This window comes from Trachypithecus francoisi, unplaced genomic scaffold, assembly GCF_009764315.1.
Source record: "Trachypithecus francoisi isolate TF-2019V2 unplaced genomic scaffold, Tfra_2.0 Contig01579, whole genome shotgun sequence".
Taxonomy (NCBI): domain Eukaryota; kingdom Metazoa; phylum Chordata; class Mammalia; order Primates; family Cercopithecidae; genus Trachypithecus; species Trachypithecus francoisi.
In genome coordinates this window covers 16,548,512-16,568,938 of record NW_022681442.1, presented here as the reverse complement: position 1 = coordinate 16,568,938, position 20,427 = coordinate 16,548,512, and the positions used below count along the sequence as shown (strand labels likewise).

The 20,427-nt window shown below is 42.7% G+C and overlaps 1 pseudogene; it reads left to right on the top strand.

The window, feature by feature from the left end:
* LOC117064559 lies at window positions 1-18,413 on the top strand (annotated as a pseudogene).
* Window positions 18,414-20,427: the final 2,014 nt, after the last annotated feature.

Genomic DNA, 20,427 nt, shown 5'->3' with positions numbered 1-20,427 from the left:
ATGTCTCCAAACAGTCTCTTTCCCCACCGAGAACGGCGCTGCCAGAGGGTTCAGGTCAAGCACGAGCTTGCAAGTTCATTCAATTAGTAGGGCAACGGGAACCCATGAAGCTCCTTCAGAAATCCTGCAAAATATGGATACGCTATTAAGCTGGAGACAACAAAATTACTCAATATAGAATTTTGCATTCAATCAATTATACTGTCAGTATAATTATATAATTATAATTATATAGAATTCTCAATCCTGACTGAAGATTAGAATCACCTACAAACGATTAAACACCATAGGGGTTGGGGCCTCACAAAAGGCCAGTTAAATACATCAGAATCTGGAAGATGGAGCAGGGGAATTTGTATATTTTTAAAGCTCCCCAGTGATTCTATTGTTCGTGCTACAAAATTCTAATTGAGACATTAGTGGCAGGCACCAAGGGAAAATTTATGGGAGAAAATTTTAATTTTAGACAATTCTATGATGTTTTCTCCTGCAAATTGCTAAATCCTTAGCTTAGTTCTGGAAGGGATCAGTGGTTGAGAATTTCTGCATGAAGTCATCTTGCGTCTGGAAGCCCATTTTCCAATAATAACACATTTAGAGAGCTAGCAAGTTGTTAACACCTGTGTGTGAATTATTTTATCAGATACCAAGATAGCTAGGATTCTGAGAAAATTGAGACCAGAGAAGAAGCAACATTTTTTAAAGGGAAGAGAGAAGAAAATGTACATTGGCTCCTTCCCCCTACTCCCACCTTCCCCCCAATATATAGACTTCTCTTCAACAGTCAGTATTAAAAACTAAAAGAAAATTATCTACAATCCCTCTATTTCTATTCACATTTTAATATATTTTCTTTCCAGTATTTCATGCATATATATTTTTTAATCTGTGAGGTCTATATAATTTTGTCTTATCCTTTTTACCTTAACATTATAATATGACCATTTTCTTAGGGCTTTGAAAAAATTTTAGAAGCATTATGAATAGCTGTCTAGAATCATATTTTGTGAACACACTCCAAATCACAACTACAGTGGAACATGGAGGATCAGTTTCATGCTACTGGCCAAGAACTCACTGAACTCCCTGGCCAAGTTTAAGTTGGCTGTCCTCACCTAGTCCAACCAACTGAGGCTGAGGATAAGAGGAGTGGGGGCAAAGTCACTTATAGAAGCTGCTGGGAGCCCACTTTTATATCTTTGTGGATGGATGATGGGAATCAGGATAGATAAGTCTAGAAAAGAGAAGCCTTGGTCAGGCGCAGTGGCTCACGCCTGTAATCCTAGCACTTCGGGAGGCCGAGGCAGGTGGATCACCTGAGGTCAGGAGTTCAAGACTAGCCTGGCCAACATGGTGAAACCCCATCTCTACTAAAAATACAAAAATTAGCCGGGCATATGGCAGGTGCCTGTAATCCCAGCTATTCAGGAGGCTGAGGCAGAGAGAATTGCTTGAACCTGGGAGGCAGAGGTTGCAGTGAGCTGAGATTGTGCCACTGCACTCCAACCTGGGTGACAGAGTGAGACTCCATCTCAAAAAGAAAAAAAGAAAGAAGGAAAAGAAGCCTGGGCCAGTGGCTCATAGGTGTCCTCTACAACCTGTTCCTTCCTAACTCTTTCTTGGCTTTTGCCCAGGACACACTACGTTAGGAGCTATGTGGGATCAGGGACAGTACTCAAGGAGCTAAGAATCCAAATTAGGAAACATAACATACATGAAATGAAAAGTTAAATAATAGTGATATTTGCTGCATTTTTACAGAGCAGCTATTATTATGTGCCAGGTTTATTATGTCATTTACTCTTCAGAATCATTCTATAAGCAAGCTACCAATATTCCTTATTTACAGATAAGAAAACTAGGCTGAGAGAAGTAAAGTTGCAGTTGTTAAAGGTAACTAGAATTTGAACTTAAGCAGCCAAAGCCCTCACTATTTCCATAGCACTGGGCAATCTCCCATGAGTGCATTGTGATCCGATCTTAATAGAGGGACAGACTCTCAGAAAATTGAGCATCATCTTACAGTGTCTCAAAAAACCAAACAATAATATAACAAATAATATCCAGCAAATCCTTTAATCCCTGTTTTACCTCCCTCCCTTGGGACATGGCTTAGATAAGCTCCAAAATTAAGTTAGAGAAGGAAACAGATCTCATCTACAAAATGCAATTATACTACAGCCAGATGAATAAATCCATAGGAATACTGAAATACACACATACTCTGAGCACCAATACTTTTCAAGAAAGGTAATGATGCAGGAAAAAAAAATGTCTCTGAAGTACAGTGTTTCATAGTGGTCCCCAAATTCCTGTCTCTTGAAATCTCCCGGAAGTGGCATTCCCCTTTCTTGCAATAACAGACAGTTGTTCAAATGCCTCATAAGGAACGGTGGGCGTGGTCAGCTGCAGGGCTTTGGTTTTGCAGAGTGACAGGTTCATTTTTGTTTGTTTTGCTTTTCAGACAGGGTCTGGCTCTGTCACCCAGGTGGAGTGCAGTGGTGCTCTCTCGGCTCACTACAACCTCCACCTCCCGGGTTCAAGTGATTCTCCTGCCTCAGTCACCAGAGTAGCTGGGATTACAGGTGTGCACCATCACACCTGCCTATTTTTTTGTGTCTTTAGTAGAGACAGGGTTTCACCCTATTGGCTGGGCTGGTCTCCAACTCCTAGGCTCATGCGATCCTCCTGCCTTAGCCTCCCAAACTGCTGGGATTACAGGCGTGAGCCACTACACCCAACCCGAAGGGTTTTAACAGTTTTATTAAGATGTAATTCACATACTATACAATTCACCCATTTAAAGTATATGGTTCAATGGCTTTTAATATATTCACGGAGCTGTGCTTCCATCTCTGTAATTTTAGAACGTTTTCGTTATCCCCAAAAGAAGCCCTGCTCCCCATAACCATCACCCCAATCCTCTCAATCCCAATCCCCAGCCTTAGGCAAGCCGAAATGTACTTCCTATCTCTATAGATTTGTCTGTTCTGGGCATTTCATGTAAATGGAATCATGCACTGTGTGGTCGTATCGTGAAGTGTGTGAGTTTGGAGCAAGAGCTAATTGGTTACAGGCAACAGAGGAAAGGCTGAGAGCACCACTATTGTCTTCCCCACTGAATGCTGGATGTCACCCCTCTAAATAAGTGTGGAATATATATTTAAAGATATTGGCTTGTAGCTGGGCATGGTGGTATGCACCTATAGTCCCAGCTATTTGGGAAGCTGAAGTGAGAAAATCCCTTGAGCCCCGGAGCCCAAGTCCAGCCTGGGAACACCGCGAGAGCCTCCTGTGTCTAAAATATAAAAAAGAATATTGGCTTGAATTCTTCCTGTAGGTCCAGCCTTCCTGTAGGTCCAGCCAGACAATCAGCAAGGGTCTTCAAGCACTGACCCTCCAAAGATAAGCTCCCATCCAGTTTTCTCCGTTTCTAGATGGGCAACTGAATTATTTGAGGGGTTTCTTAAAAGTACAGATTCCTGGCCAGGCACAGTGGCTCACGCCTGTAATCTCAGCACTTTGGGAGGCCAAGGCAGGCAAATCACCTGAGGTCAGGAGTTCGAGACCAGCCTGGCCACCATGGTGAAACCCCATCTCTACTAAAAATACAAAAATTAGCCAGACATCGTGGTGGGCACCTGTAATCCCAGCTACTCAGGAGGCTGAGGCAGGAGAATCACTAGAACCTTGGAGGTGGAGGTTGCAGTGAACCGAGATCATGCCACTGCACTCCAGCCTGGGCAACAGACTGAGACTCCATCTCAAAACACACACACACACACACACACACAGAGATTCCTGGGCCCCTTCCTAGGAATTCAATATGTGTTGCATGGATGCAGATATCTGTATTTTAAGGAAGCACTCCTAGTGATTCTGATGCTGTAGGGCATGAGACAGGCATTTGGAAACCACCATACAAGGCTTCGCTTCAGAGATAAGACAAAAGCTTCCTTTGTTTCCACATTTCCCTATCAGTCCAACTTCCTTGTAGAAGCAGCAACAGGGACCTTCCCTCCTTACAAGGCCATCTCAATTATTATATGGAAATTCCATTTTACAGAGGCCAATGGTATCTTTCCAGTATAAACATAACAGAGAGCCTTGGAGACAACGTCAAACTGCTGACTTGCTGGGCCTTTCTTATTTGCTGGGTGAATCTGGGACTTCAAACAATCACTGTGCTGAAACTACCGAGGGGACTGTAAACATGCCTGCACGTTCTCCCAGCTCCCCTTTCAGAGCCTGAAAATTTATCTCTTCGCAGTGAGCGGAAATATTTTCCTTAGCTGGGTCCCCTGTTTTATGCCTTTGATTTACTGAAGCTTCTCAACAAATAAATACAAATTGACTGTAAGGTCACAGCCTTTTGGAGAGCTTTCCAAAAGCCTTCAAGAGTAAGGGAGATAAACTGGAACAATATTTGGAAAATAATCCCAGTTGTTTATCACTTTCCTGGGGGCGGAGACGCTGATTGGATCTTGGCTCTTCACCGACACCTTATGAGGCAGACAGGGCTTTATCAGCTGCTTTCTGCATGTAGAGAGAAGAGACTCAGAGAAGTGAAGAGGGTTGCCCAGGATTCCTGGGCTGGCCAATAGGAACCTTGTCCCAGACCTTCATTCCAGATTTCAAGGACCTGGGCTTGCCATGTTGCCTAACAGTCATAAATATTTTAGAGAAGCCTGCTGGGATGTAAGGAACTTCAGAGATTTTAGCCCCCACCATTTAGCCACAGAGCCTGGGTTTATGGAGCCACTGATTCATTCTGACAGTGCCTGATCACCCGCAGAGCCTCAGCAGGGAGACCTACACATTTCAAGGAGAGCTAGCCCAGGAGTTCTCCCCAAATGCCCATCCTAGGCCATCTCAGAGCTCTCCTAGACTCGCTCTCCCCACCCTCAATTTCTCCTGGAAAAATCAAACATGACCTGGTTTATTTGTAAGCCCAGGCGGCCCATCCATTTCCAAGACAGTCAAGACCTGGCCATTAAATCATACTTGTGTATGTGCGTGTGCGCGTGCATGTCTGTGTGTGTGTGCTTTGTTTGTTTGTAATGACTTCAGTTTAAGAAGGCTGCTTTTGGATCTTCCTGTTTGGCCTGAGTGTGGGACACGAGCTAGGGCTTGCTGACCTGAATCAGCACTGTGGCGCTGTGAGCATGAGTCTGCTTACCCAAGGACAGAAGAGAAGTGCATGGGCTTTTTTGGGAGCAGCCTCAGCTGGATGGTAACTGTTCCTCACCTCCCAGAAGCTGGGGGAGCTTCAGCAGCCACCTCAGGCAGGCACCTCTCAGTGAAGAATGAGGCAGTCTGTCTCCAGACATTGCCACTGTGTCTGTAGCCACAGGAGGCTCTTGTGGCTGGAGAGCTCATGTGTGCTGTACTCTGTGCCTCTGTGATTTTCTCCTACCCTCATCACAGCCCACACAGTACATACTCCAATGCTCACCTATGGATGAAAAAACAGACTCAGAGAGAGCAGAGAGGCACTAGAGAAATTCCTGCTAGTGCAGTGAGGACTACAAAGGACATGCCAAAAAGTGCTAGGCAGTGTTTGAAAGGAAGATTTGGTCTGAGGGTCAGAAAACGCCTCGTGAGACTGGGCAAGGTGGCTCGAACCTGTCATCCCAATGTGGGATATGATGAGGTTTCTCTTTAAGCATTATTCCCAACACCAACACTTTGGGAGGCCGAGGCAGGCAGACCACCTGAGGTCAGGAGCTCGAGGCCAGCCTGGCCAACATGATGAAATCCTGTCTCTACTAAAAATACAAAAAAAATTGCCAGGCATGGTGGTGTGCACCTGTAGTCCCAGCTACTTGGGAGGCTGGGGCAGGAGAATTGCTTGAACTCAGGAGGCAGAGGTTGCAGTGAGCCAAGATCATGCCACTGCACTCCATTCTGGGTGACAGAGCAAGACTCTGTCTCAAAAAAAAAAAAAAAAAAAAAGAAAGAAAGAAAAGAAAAAAGAAAGAAAGAAAAGAAAAGAAAAAAGAAAGAAAGAAAATAAAACACCTCGGCTTGATCCAGAAGGATGACTAAGGGTTCACGAAGGTGCAAGGCAGTGCCAGGCAGGAAAGAGCAGCCAGGAGATGGGCTGGGACTGGCGAAAGGCTCGTGACAGGGTAGGACGCTGGGCACTTAAAGAGCACCAGCATGATATGGGTAGAAGGAGAAATTACCAGGAAAGGAGGACAGAAGCCAGACTGGGGGAGGCCTTAGAGGGTAAAGATTTTGGACCATTTTGTGACATTACAGGGTTAGTTTTTCAGATGAAACCTGGAATAGCAGGACCTTATATCACACTCTTCCTATGAGGACATACTCCAGGTTTCACCCGCCTGCTTTCCAAGGGACTTTTGGAGCACATCAGCCGATTCATAGGATGAAGAGTGGCTTTGGATGTCAGTTCTCCTCTTCTCATATCCACATGTCTTCTCTTCCTATCCACATTGTAAATTCTTTGAGCTCAAAGACACTATGCTTTGTAGAACATCCTCCCCTCACAAGCCACTCCCCCACAGCCTTAATGATTTACTATTAAACAATTTTTGATAAGAAGGAGGGCATAAAAAAGATAAGGCGTCTAATGGGTCTATACTGGATGAAAATAAATGCAATATTCTATCCAAGCTTAACATGATGTACAAGAGATTTTTTGTTTGTTTGTTTTTCTGAGACAAAGTCTCACTCTATCACCCAGGCTGGAGTGCAATGGCACGATCTCAGCTCACTGCAACCTCCGCCTCCCAGGTTCAAACGATTCTCTTGTCTCAGTTTCCCAAGCAGCTGGGACTACAGGCATGTGCCACCACTCCTGGCTAATTTTTTGTGTTTTTAGTAGAGACAGGGTTTCTCCATGTTGGTCAGGCTGGTCTCAAACTCCCGACCTCAGGTGATACGCCCGCCTCAGCCTCCCAAAATGCTGAGATTACAGGTATGAGCCACCACACCCGGCCAATATACAAGAGATTTTCTTAAACTGCAGGATCAAATCATGCTTCCCTTAGAAAAGGTGTGACCAGATAGTAAAGAGACTGGTTTCCATCCTCCAAAAACAAAGATCCATCTGATTACAGTGACATCCTGTATAGAGTAATACATCTATTTCACTGTGTAATATGCCAAGAATGAATTTACAACCTGCCCTATCACTGAAATTGTGGTGGGGGTTCAACTGGGATACACTAGGTTGTAAGAGTCAGAAACTCAACTTTAATTAGTTTAATACAAAATTTCTGGGAAGGATTTTTTATTAAAATTAAAATCGAATTTCTGGGAAGGATTCTGGTATAATGAGGAGAATGAGGGAGATGGGATGTGTATAAAGGTAGCCTCAATATGGTTAGAATAAGCCCTTCCCAGGAGAAAGATCTCTGAACAAAAAAATCAATGTCAACTATTAGGCATCTGCTATGCAGACTTTGAGACTTGTTTCTATAATGTTATTAGAAGAACACAGTGTGGTAAAAATGAAAGTCACTTTTTGGGGTCAGACAAAACTGAATTTAAACTGCTGATCTGCCATGTACTAGTGCTAAGAACTTAGCAGATCACTTAAATTCTCTGAACCTCTCTCTTCTCAGCTAGGAAAATTACCATTTAAGGATTTAATGAAAGCGTGTATAAAAGAAAATAGCTCTGTGCTGGACACTGACTAAGAGCTTCATAAACGTTGCCCCCATCCTTCCCTTCATTTTTCAGGGAATGAAGATTAACTACCTGTATTAAATAAGCCAATATGACTGGGTGTGGTGGTTCCCGCCTGTAATTCTAGCAATTTGGGAGACTGAGGCAGGTGGATCACCTGAAGTCAGGAGTTCGAGACCAGCCTGACCAACATGGAGAAATCCCATCTCTACTAAAAATACAAAATTGGCCAGGCATGGTGGCGCATGCCTGTGATCCCAGCTACTCTGGAGGCTGAGGCAGGAGAATCGCTTGAACCCGGGAGGCAGAGGTTGCAGTGAGCTGAGATAGTGCCACCACTGCACTCCAGCCTGGGCGACAGAGCAAAACTCCGTCAAAACAAAACAAAACAAAAAACAGTATATGTAGAGTACTAGGACAGTATCTGATATTCACAGTAAGAAGGCAATAAACGTTAGCTGCCATTATCATCATTTTGATAATATTTCCATTTCCCTATAAGAATATCCCTAAATGAATCCAATGGTTTCTCATACTGCCCACCTTCCTGGGGGAGAAAAACATTTTTAAAAGATGACCCGGCCTGGCAAGATGGCTCACACCTGTAATCCCAACACTTTGGGAGGTCGAGGCAGGTAGATCACCTGTGGTCAGGAGTTTGAGACCAGCCTGACCAACATGGAGAAATCCCGTCTCTACTAAAAATACAAAAAGTAGCTGGGCGTGGTAGCAAGCACCTGTAATCCTAGCTACCCAGGAGGCTGAGGCAGGAGAATCATCTGAAGCTGGGAGGCAGAGGTTACAGTGAGCAGAGATCGTGCCGTTGCACTCCAGCCTGCGTGACAAGAGCGAAACTCCATCTGAAAAAAAAAAAAAAAAAGCAGATGACCCTTTTTCTCTATCCTGTTTTCATTTTAAGGCTGGGAATTGTTTTTGCTCTGCAGTACCCAAGAGGCTCTGGACACGTAGTCAATATTAATTAATGATGTTGTTGTTGGTGTGCCAGGTCTTTGACACTAAACATTTTTATGCCAGCTTTGTTGAATTAAGGTAGAATTAAATAGCTGTGCTGCAATCCTGTCTCAGCCGTAATCACCATTTGCTTTGCTCATATTTCCCATGCTATTCACCCCACCTCATCAGTCCAGTTTTACTGCATTTACGTAGATTGTATCGATGCATCTGCGGAAGCTCCTGCAGGAATAATCATCTCTCATTTTTCTCTTCTGTGGTTGTGGGTTTCCGAAGACCCTGTCACTCCCTCAGCTAGGACCTGAGTATAACCTGTGGTGAAGAGTGTAGAGAAAGCAATAGGCTTTGCGACCATGGTGAGTTAGGAATCTCAGGGCTTTGTTTACCCTGAGAGTTTACCTAGGTTGAAGGCTGTCAAAGAAAACTTTCCTTTAACTTAAAAGAGTGACATGGACATGGTTCCCTTAAAACGGCTTCTCAGGTCGAAGATCACAGCCTCTTGATAGCAGTGGCATGGAATAAAGCATCTTAGTGTCTCCCCTAGTGCCTAATTTAGTCCCTTGATCAAATAACAACTACGATAACAGGAGGAGGAAGAGGAGGAGGAGTAGGAATTAACACTTATGAAGAGCTAGGCATTATTCTAAGTACATCACATATTATAGATTATTTATATTCAGAACAACTCTATGAGATGGTTACTATTATTATCCCCATTTTAGAGATGAGGAGACTAAAACGCCAAGAATTAAGTAACTCTCCAAAGGCCACCCAATTATTATGTGGTGGACGTGGCTCTCAAACAACAGCAGTACACTTTGGAGTCCGTGATTGTGGATGTTGGGTAAATATTTATTTGGCTATATTTTTTATTTTGTTTTTTATCTGTAGAGTGCCTTTTAAAGTTTTCTCTGAAAGAAAAAAAAACCACAGAAACAGTCTACAGTGGGCCAAATATGGCCTTAGATGTTAACGCATGCTTTATTTTATTAAATTTTCAGATAATTCTGCAAAGTAGATGCTATATTGCTATTTTTGGTTTTTGGTTTTGGGGTTTTTTTGAGATGGAGTCTTGCTCTGTTGCCCAGGCTGGAGTGCATTGGTGTGATCTTAGCTCACTGCAACCTTCGCCTCCCAGGTTCAAGCAATTCTCCTGCCTCAGCCTTCCAAGTAGCTGGGATTACAGGTGTGAGCCACTGCACCTGACCTTTTTTTGTTTTGTTTTGTTGGTTTATTTTATCCTCCTGCTTCAGCCTCCCAAGTAGCTGGGATTACATTTGCAAGCCGCCGTACCTGGCTCTATTTTCTCTGTTTTTACAGATGAAGGCTCAGGATCAGAAAAGTAAAGAAGTTTCATGAGATTACACACCTAGTAACAGGGGAAGGTGGGACTTGAAGCATCATGTCTGTCCAACTCAAAGGCCATGATTCCATGCATCTCCTACCACTGCCAGCTTTGCACCAGGGATGGAAAACATTGAGTCATATTCTGCAAAGTTTTCACAGCACTTTCCTTTTGAGGTATATTCACCAGGCTAAGCAGATAATATTATCCAGGTGCACATTGCTAAAATGACTGTATAGGGAGAGTACTGTCCAAAAGACCCAGAAATGTCTTTTCTAACAGTAGACAAGCAGCTGTATTCCAAGATGGAGCACAATTTTAGCCATAAGTAACAATACCAATCATTAGAGCACCTTATATTTTTACATTATAATTTCATTAATAATAAGCACCTTACATTTTTATGATGCTATGTGCCTGACACTCTTCCAACCATTTCACATATATTCAATCACTGAATTCTTACAAAAACCCTATGAGTGAGGTCTATTTTTGCTTCCGTTTTTAGATTGGGAAACTGACGCTCAGATGAAGAATTTGCCAAAGGTCACCCAGCTAGGAAGTGGTGGAAGCAGACCTGACCCTAGGCAGTGTGGCTGTGACTCTGCCATGGGCTACGTTGCCGCTCATTAGTTAATTATTTGGGAAATGTTAGTTCTGTTCCTCTTTCCATGCATTAGGGGATTAATATGAGAATTAACGATATGTACTGCATCACCTGATATGTGTACTGAATGAGGTAAAGATTTCTTTATAGGGTGTTTACATATACAAGGCGTTGTACCAGGCCGTGAGAATGCCGCACCTGCCTTCAAGGAATTGAAATCAGCAACTCAGCAAATAAAACACCATGTGATAAAGAATTAATATAGGAAATGGTGGCTATTCTCCTTTCACCATCTATTCTCTGTATCTTTCTGTCAAACTCAAAGCCCCCAGAGAATGGCCTGGGCTTTCTTGCCCTCTGACTTCTGGTTAGGTGCAACCTATGGACAGATATTGGAAGGAGGGGAAAGGAGAGGGACATCAGAATATTCATTCCCCAGCCCTAGCTCTTCCTTCTTCAGCCTAGCAGTGCTGATGCTCCTCTCTGGCTCTGACTTCTGCTGGACGACTCTGCTTCCATGGCCCCAGCTCTCACGAGGGTGTCAGTAACACCACTCTCTCCATTTGCTCCTTCAGGCTTAAGGGTATGAATGGTTTCTCAACTTTTCTGGTTCCCAGATGCCTCAGCATTCCTGGTTGGTTTCTTTAACTCGCAGTGTGCCGTTTGCTTCCTGTGGGGCCCCTGACTGATATAAAGAGTAAGCAGAGGAGATAATAAGAGGAGCCTTCAGGAAAGATCCCTAATTTAGACTTGGAGGGAGAAGGGAGGCTGCTCAAAAGAAGTGAAATCTATAACTCCTAAAGGATGATCAGGAATTATCCAGTTTGGGAAATGGAGGTAGGAAGAATATGCTAAAAAGAGAGAGTGACAAGTGGAAAGATATGAAGGCAAGAGCATAGATACTCCTGAGAACTGCAAAGTGCCCAAAAGATACTGCTCAAGGTAGAGAGTGGTGAAGAAGCTTAAGTAAGCACCTCCAAATTATGAAGGTGGAACTTTTCTTTTTTTTCTTTCCTTCTTTTCTTCTTTTTTTTTTTTTTTTTTTTTTTGAGACAGGGTCTGGCTCTGTTGCCCAGGCTGGAGTGCAACGGTGCAATCTTAGCTCACTGCAACCTCCGCCTCCCAGATTCAAGCGATTCTCAAGCCTCAGTCTCCCAAGTAGCTGGGATTACAAACACCGGACACCATGCCCGGCTAATTTTTGTATTTTTATTAGAGATGGGGTTTCACTATGTTGACCAGGCTTATCTTGAACCCCTGACCTCAAGTGATCTGCCCACCTAAGCCTCTCAAAGTGTTGGGATTAAAAGTGTGAGCCATCGCACTCGGCCAAAGGTGGAACTTTTGAAGTTTGTTTGAAGTTTGCCGATGAAGTTTTGCTCTGTGACTTGTCATGTAATCTTCTCTTTGATTTCCTTATGAAGCATTCAGTGAAGTTCATATTGCTTATCAAAAGTTCTGAAGCTGGGTTTCAGAGAGTAGCCAAGATGAAGTGCTGAGTCTGGTCTGAAGGAGCTCACGGAGGTAATTTAGCAATAGGTTTGAGACTGCACTGTCAGATTTTGAAGTTTGTGAGGCCACCCGCATCGTTGCTAATATGTGCTGTGTGGGTAGAGAATGGATGAGGCCAAAAAAAGTTTAGGACAAATAGTTTGGAGATGGAGAGTCAGCTAACTTGAGAGACTGTACGATCCTTAATAATGATGCCTTAGCTTTGTATAATCTGCTGGAGTTTACAGAGTGCCTTCATAGACCTTTACCATTCAGTTCTCATTCTAATCCTGTCAAGTGGGGACCAGTGTCCTGACTTTACAGTTGAAAAAAACTGAGGCTCCAGAATCCTTAAGTGAGTTGCCCAGGGTTTTACAGTGAGTAAATAAATGGTAGCATTCAGACCCAGGTCTTATATCCGTGTCTGGTGCTTGATCCAATCTAGCTGAACAACTATCCCTAAATGAGCAAAAAAGAAGATTCTGATCTGAGGCCTGAGGACCAGGGATGAAGTCCTGGCTCTTGCCTCTTAGTAGCACATGATGTAAGGCATATCAATTGGCCCTCTGAATCATAGTTTTCTTATTTGAAGAACAGAGACAACTGTGCTGCTATCAATTTATTCTCACCACTCAGGTCCAAATCCACCCTTTATTGCCTGCTTGGTGAAACTGTGGCTTCTTGAGAGATGCAACTGCCACCTGGCCATTTGGGGTGACTTGTGCCACTGAGCCAACCAGCAGAAAAAGGTGTTACTCTACGGTTAGAATGATTGATCCCAGTTACCAAGGGGACATTGAGCTGCTACTACACAATGGGGAAGAGGAATCATGTCTGGAACACAGAGGATTATCTAGAGATCCTCTTAGTACTTCTATATGCAATAGTAAAAGGTAATAGAAAACTACAGAAACAAGCAAACAAAAAGCAGCATGACTGAAGACTCAGACCCTTAGGGAATGAAGGTTTGGGTCCTTTCACCTAGTAAAGAACCTTGACCATCTGAGGTTCTGTCTGAGGGTAAAATGAATATAGGAGGGATTGTGGGAGAAGGAAATCATAGATTATTCTATGGCATCTTACAAAAATCAGGACTGTGGTCATGTGAAAGGAAAATATCTTGGGCCCCCAAAATCACTAAAGAAAACTCAAGCTGGAAACTGCTTAGGGCACACCTGCCTCCCATTATATTCAAAGTCATCCCTCTGCTCACTGAGATAGATGCATATCTGATTGCCTCCTTTGGAAAGGCTCATCAGAAACTCAAAAGAATGCAACCATTTGTGTTTCACCTATCTGCGACCTGGAAGCCTTCTTCCTGCCTTTGCTTCAAGTTGTCCCGCCTTTCCAGACTAATCCATCCAATGTGCTTCTTACACATACTGATTGATGTTTCCTGTCTCCCTAAAATGTACAAAACCAAGCTGTGCCGTGACCACCTTGGGCACAGGTCGTCAGGACTTCCTGAGGCTGTGTCCTCAACCTTGGCAAAATAAACTCTCTAAATTAACTGAGACCTGTCCCAGATTTTCTGGGTTCACATTAGCTTTGCAGATTTTCTCCTTGCTTGTTATATGTGTATGTAAAAAGTAAAGTAGAGGTTCCTCTTTAAAGACACTCTCCTCCCTGACTAATTAGGAATATAGCAACTTCTCTTAGAAGCAAACTTTATTCAAAGACCTGTGCTAACAGTCTTAAATATCTGCTAGCTGTAATAAAGAAATCAATGTGCTTTATGTTCCTAGCTCCCACAATTTAGCCTAAATATTTGCCCTGCCATGCTTATACTGGTCCAAGCAAGCATTAGGTCATAGCCTGTTCCTCTTCCGTATTTGGAGGTGCTTTTACCTTTCTCAGCATTCCACAGGTTACTTCCTCCTTCCTTTGTTCTCCTCTGCCTTTGCCTCTTTTAGAAAGTTCTAAGTTGCTAGCCAATCGGGACAAATACAGAATGTGAGGTCCCGTTCCAACCAATGGAAACCGGACACAGCAGTAAGGTGGATGGGTCAGGTTATAAATGACCCTGTCTCCTTTGTTTGGTGTACTCTCGTGGTAAAACTGCTGCAGAAAGTAAAAATGGGCTTGCTGAGGAAATTAAATTTATGTTCAAGTGCTGTTTCTTTATGACACTGGGGAACAAGCATTTTATTTCTAAATAAGCATTTCAAACAGTATATATTCATTTGCATATTATAAAAATATTATTTTCTCTCCTTCCCATTCTTATTTTATATCTAAATTGTTGGAGGTTAACTTTATAATTTAGTGTTCAGGTAACAAAATATTCACTGGGGCCCAGCGCATTGGCACGTCCTGTAATCCCATCACTTTCGAAGGCCAAGGTAGGCAGATTGCTTAAGCCTCTGAGTTTGAGACCAGACTGGGCAACATGACAAAACCCTGTCTCAACAAAAAGTACAAAAATTAGCCCGGCATGGTGGTGCACATCTGTAGTCCCAGCTACTCAAGAGGCTGAGGTGGGAGGATTGATTGAGCCTGGGAGGTCAAGGCTGCAGTGAGCCATGATTGCGTCACTGCACTCCAGCCTGGATGACAAGACCCTGTCTCAAAAACAAACAAAATATTCACTGGGACTGTGACTGAACTTGAGAGTTATTACTATTGGCATTGTGTGTTTCCTCATTTTGAGGTGAACACGTGCTCATTTTTACAAAGGGAAGCTGTGTTACGTTCGGTGAAAACATAGAGGTGTTTTGTTTTCTTTTCTTTTTGAGACGGAGTCTGGCTCTGTCGCCCAGGCTGGAGTGCAGTGGCCGGATCTCACCTCACTGCAAGCTCTGCCTCCCGGGTTTACACCATTCTCCTGCCTCAGCCTCCCGAGTAGCTGGGACTACAGGCACCCGCCACCACCCCCGGCTAGTTTTTTGTATTTTTTAGTAGAGACGGGGTTTCACCGTGTTAGCCAGGATGGTCTCGATCTCCTGACCTTGTGATCCGCCCGTCTCGGCCTCCCAAAGTGCTGGGATTACAGGCTTGAGCCACCGCGCCCGGCGAGGTGTTTTGTTTTCACGAAGAAGTTCAAATGTTTGTGAAAGGGTGCATATGGAAGTGAAGAAGCCGAAGAGATGGACAGCGTCCCTTTTCAACTGATTGCTTCTCAGTTCCCTTCGTTGTTCTGCTTTGTGATACTGTAGAGCTGGACCCTATACCTGTTGACCTCTGTCAGCCGGCACTGTGTACAGCTTTGTCAATAGAGAAGGCCATAGGGACTCTGCCGGTGGAAGAGGCTTCTTTTTCCAGTTCCTATGTTATTCTTTCCCACTTGCTCCTATGACATAGCTATACATGGATGGCATGCACATAGGATGGCCAGGGACATTCATACTCTTGCAAGTTTGGCTGGCACACTGGTGAGAGACTCATGGCTCCTTGCTCACCAGCCTCAGCCCACCAGTTGATAACCAGCTCTGGCCCGGGACAACTCAGCAAACCTCTCCTCTATCCAGTGGGCCACAGGTGTGCTCCTCCTGCCTGCCACAAGGTGTGAAACTCGGCCTACCTTCCGAGTTTGTTCTTTTCTTGGTCACTTTCCCCGACTCTTAGGTTAGTCTTCAGAGTTCTCTTTTATCGCCTCCCATTCCCAGTTGCTAGTTCCTTATTACCAGTTGATAGTCTTTATATTACACTTTTTTCTGTTTAAATTTCTGATGGTATTTCTCTCTCCTGATTGGATCCTGACACAAAATTGATACTGATTTTGAGTATTTCACAGGGTTATCATGACGCTTAAATAAGCTAATGCACAGAGAAGCACTTAGACATTTTTAAGAATCTGGTAAATCATTGCATAAATGATCTCAATGTATCATCCTTCTTTTATTCATGCTACTTTATAGCATGAATCACTGACGCTAGGATTGGTCATCACATGTGTTTTGGCCAATGGGACATCTACACACATGATATAAGTAGAAGTCTGGTAAGCATTTGTATATTGATGTGTGCCCCTGAACACTGCCCTGACATTGCCATGTGAAGAGGAATAGTGTAGCCTCCTTGAGGATGGATGACCACATGCTGAGCAAAGCCCATCCCTAACCTGGTATACCAGTGGGGTGCAGATTCACAGGTGAGCCTAAGCAAGGCCAACAGAAGGCTCACTCATTTGGCCCACAGAATCACAGAAAGAAAACATCATTGTTATTTTAAGACCCTATGTTTAGGGGTGATTTGTTGCATAGCAATACATTACAGATGCAAATATAACTGAAACAATATATAAGTTAAAATATTGGTAAAAACTTTTTCTGTGGTAAGTGACTGAAATCTAACCTAAGCTAGTGTAAGCACAAAAGAGTATGTATTGGTTTACATAGTTGAAAGTCTAGGAGTTGGTTAAGCACACAGTTAGATCCGTATGCTCAGGCTTCATCCTCAGGGGTCAGCTGTCTTACCTTCACTTCCTGATCTTCTTTCTTTCATCCTCAGGCAAGCTTTGCCTTCATGCTGGTAAGATGGATTCCAGAGTCTCTTATGTCCTCAAAGCTTCAAGCTCAGCAGAAGGAGTCTCAATGGTTTCCACAAAAAAATCTTGGACTTTGGATCAACTGCCCACCCTTGAACTAATCCCTGTGGCCCCAGGCTGATTGGCAGACTTGAATCACCTATCTCATGCCCAGAACTTTGGCTTGACCAGGCTTATCCAAAACAAGGGAATCCAGAGTGTTGACCCAAAGAAAATCAGGGGGCTATTACTGGGGAAAAGAATTCCATCACAGGTATCAAAAATACTGTTATCAATAAAACATCACCTGACACATTGGTTCATTAAAGATATATTACTTTGGTCATTCTTGGTTGGGAATCATTTAGATGCCAAGAATATGAATACTCTTGACTTAAGAAATGAGAGAGTTTATCAGAAGCATGCAGGATACTCCTGAATCCACAGGCAATGTGGCTAGGTGTCATGAAGCATTATATCCAAGAACTAGAAAGTCATAAGAGAGTCTTTTGTTTTTTCTCTCTCTCTCTCCCCCTCCACAATGACATGGTCTTTTATCTCTGCTTTTCATTGATATTTAATTTTTAACTCTCTAATTTCTATGGGGAACCCATTCTGTGAGATTTGGTTAAAGCTGACCCAACTTCCTGCCACGGGGCAGGCTCATCTCCCAGACCAGCCAATCAGAGTATGTTATCTCTCACACCAACCAATCAGGGTATATCATCTTCCTGGCCACAGTGATGAATCTAACTTGATCATGTGATCCAAGCTAGGTCAATTGGAGTCCTCCTGGGACCTTTCTGCCATAGTGATCCTGAGTCCTCCCTCTTTCCTCAGGGGGTTCCTAAGTTAATTCAATATGTATTGAATTTCATGGCCATCATGCTTGGCATATGGAAGAGAGCTTGTTTGTGAGCAGAGAGGAGAAAAACAACCTAATAATAGACTTTGAGATCTCAGATCCAACCATGACCTGAAGCGTTAGGTCTTTTAATTGCTTGAGCCCTGGTGTGGTGCTTCAAATTGGCCTAACTTCTCAGAGTCGGCCTAATTTTGCTCAGTTGCTCTAAGGTTGTACTGTTTCTCTTGGGAGCAAAAATTCCCAAAGGAAAGAGAATTTATGAGAAGTAACTGTGGAGGGGTTAATTTTTTTTAAAGTGTCCTCAAAAAAAGTGTAAAAATATTTCTTTAGTGGAGAAAAGCTCTTTCCTTTCCACCTGGCAGCAGCCATCCGTTAAACCAAGGTGGTTGCATACAAGTACATCCAGGAGCTATGGAGGAAGAAGCAGCGTGATGTCATGCACTTTCTCTTGAGGGTCCACTGCTGGCAGTACCAAAGCTCTCTGCTGTCCACAGGGCTCACCACTCCACCAGGCCCCACCGCACCAGGCCCCGTAAAGCGGGCTGACTGGGCTACAAGGCCAAGCAAGATTATGTTATATGTAGGATTCGTGTGCATCGTGGTGGCCGAAAACACCCAGTTCCTAAGAGTACAACTTACAGCAAGCCTGTCCATCATGTTGTTAACCAGCTAAAGTTTGCCCAAAACCTTCAGTCCATTGCAGAGGAGTGAGCTAGATGCCACTGTGGGGCTCTAACAGTCCTAGAATTCTTACTGGGTTGGTGAAGATTCCACATACAGATTTTTTGAGGTTATCCTCATTGATCCATTCCATAAAGCCATCAGAAGAAATCCTGACACCCAGTGGATCACCAAACCAGTCCACAAGCACAGGGAGATGTGTGGGCTGACATTTGCAGGCCAAAAGAGCTGTGGCCTTGGAAAGGGCCATAAGTTCCACCACACTGTTTGCGGTTCTCGCTGTGCAGCGTGGAGAAGACACTATACTCTCCAGCTCCACCGTTACCGCTGATATAAGTAAAGATTGTAAAATTCATTCCTAATAAACAATTTAGGACAGTCCAAAAATAATGCTTATTTAGAGAGGCCCTACTCTTTAAAAAGGACTCCATTGGAAAGTTCCTCTTACATTCTGGTTGTATTCGTTTCCTACTGCTGCTATAAACAAAATGCAACAAAGTTAGTGACATGAAACAGCACAACTTTGTTCTCATACAGAAGTCAGAAGTTACCAGTGGGTTGGCAGAGCTGCATTCCTGCTGGAGGCTCTAGGAGAGAGTTGACTTCCTTGTTTTTTCCAGGTACCAAAAGCTGTCCTCGTGCCTTGGTTCAGGGCCCCCTTCCAGAAGTGGCATCACCCCAAACCCTGCTTTCATCATCACATCTTCTTTTCTGACATTGAGCTTCCTTCTTGCCTAGTATAAGGACCCATTTGACTACACTGGGCCCGCCCAGGATAATCTCCCCATTGCAAACCCCTTAATTTAGCCACATCTGCAAAGAGCCTTTGCCATGTAAGATAACAAATTCACGGGTTTCAGGGATTAGGATATGGACATCTTGGGGGAGGGCATTATTTAGCCTACACACTAGTGGACTTATTTATTTATTTATTTATTAAAAAACCTGTGTTACCCCCAAAATATTATAATAGAATAATGAGAAATTTGAAGTCACCCATTTAGAGAAAATGTTTTTCTTCTAAGTCAAAGTGTCTAACTCAAATAATCTATCATTCTGCTTTATTCTGGGTGAGGAAAGACACTGGAATTTCAAGCGTATTTTATTCCTTTGTAAAGATGATACTGCTCCTACTTTTCTTAAAATATACTCATTTTAATTTGTATTTGTGCAGAAAAGTAAAATGCAGGCAGGGACAATAAAAGATAGAAATACTTGAGCAAAATGTAGAATACAAAGGGCAAAAATTCACAAGCAACTTCTTAGCATTGCTTCAGAAAGGGAGGGGAAAAAGAAGAGAAACAGCAAAGACATACCAAAAATATTTGCCATTCTCATAAAATGGAACTTGAGTGAGTGGAAAGTATAACCTCTGACTTGGTGGATGGAGAGGGCCAAAGAAAGCTTCTTTTATCTGACCACATTTCAAAACAATACCAGGCAATAATTGTCTCTTAGAGTAAATGGCAAAGGGAATTGATTTTTAAATTACTTTTAAATCATAAAATCCCACAATTGTAACTGCATTTTGGGTAGTCATCCGGCAGTATACCAGGAACTTTATTGGAGAAAAAAATCCAGGAAGGCATTGAGAAGCACTAATAAAGTATGTCCCTGTTGAATTGAAGTTAACTCTTCTCCTTAGTAATTGAGTTTTCATCCTAGGAAAATATTCTTTATGAGAGGAAGCATTTTTTTTTTTTTTTTAAAAGGCTGCCCTGAAAGAATAGCAGAAACTATGACATTTTTTAATGTGATAAAACCGTATACAAAGAGATGCCAACAACTTTGATGATTGGAAGTTTTAAAACCAAATTAAATCTGTAAGCAGGTTTTTCTCAAAAAGTAAAGGCTTGAATTCAATATACATTTTCTACATTTATGTCAATGTTCTTTCTTTTTTTGTTTTCTTTTTAAATTTATTTTTATTTTATTTTATTTATTTTTTGTTTTTTCTTTATAATGTTCTTTCTTCATTAATGGAAACTGAATAATTGCTGAGTGAATTATCTGAAAATCAACTTGCCAAATGCCAATTTACAGAAAGTTAATTTACCTAATGATAATTTGCCAAATAAGAAATTCTCCAAATTTATCAAACATATGGATTTATTAAAAAAAACTTCCTTTTAATAACTATTTCAATGTCATTTCTTACTTTTCAAACACTAAATTAACATTACAGAGTATCCTAAATAAACAAGAAGTAGCTTATAAAACCCTATCATGTAATAAATGCTAGCATTTTTAATTCTAACCAGGAAAAATTACATACATAGACTCAGTAGCAGTTTGCAGAAGAACTCAAAGTGGAAAAGGAAAATTATTCAACTTAGTAGAAAGAA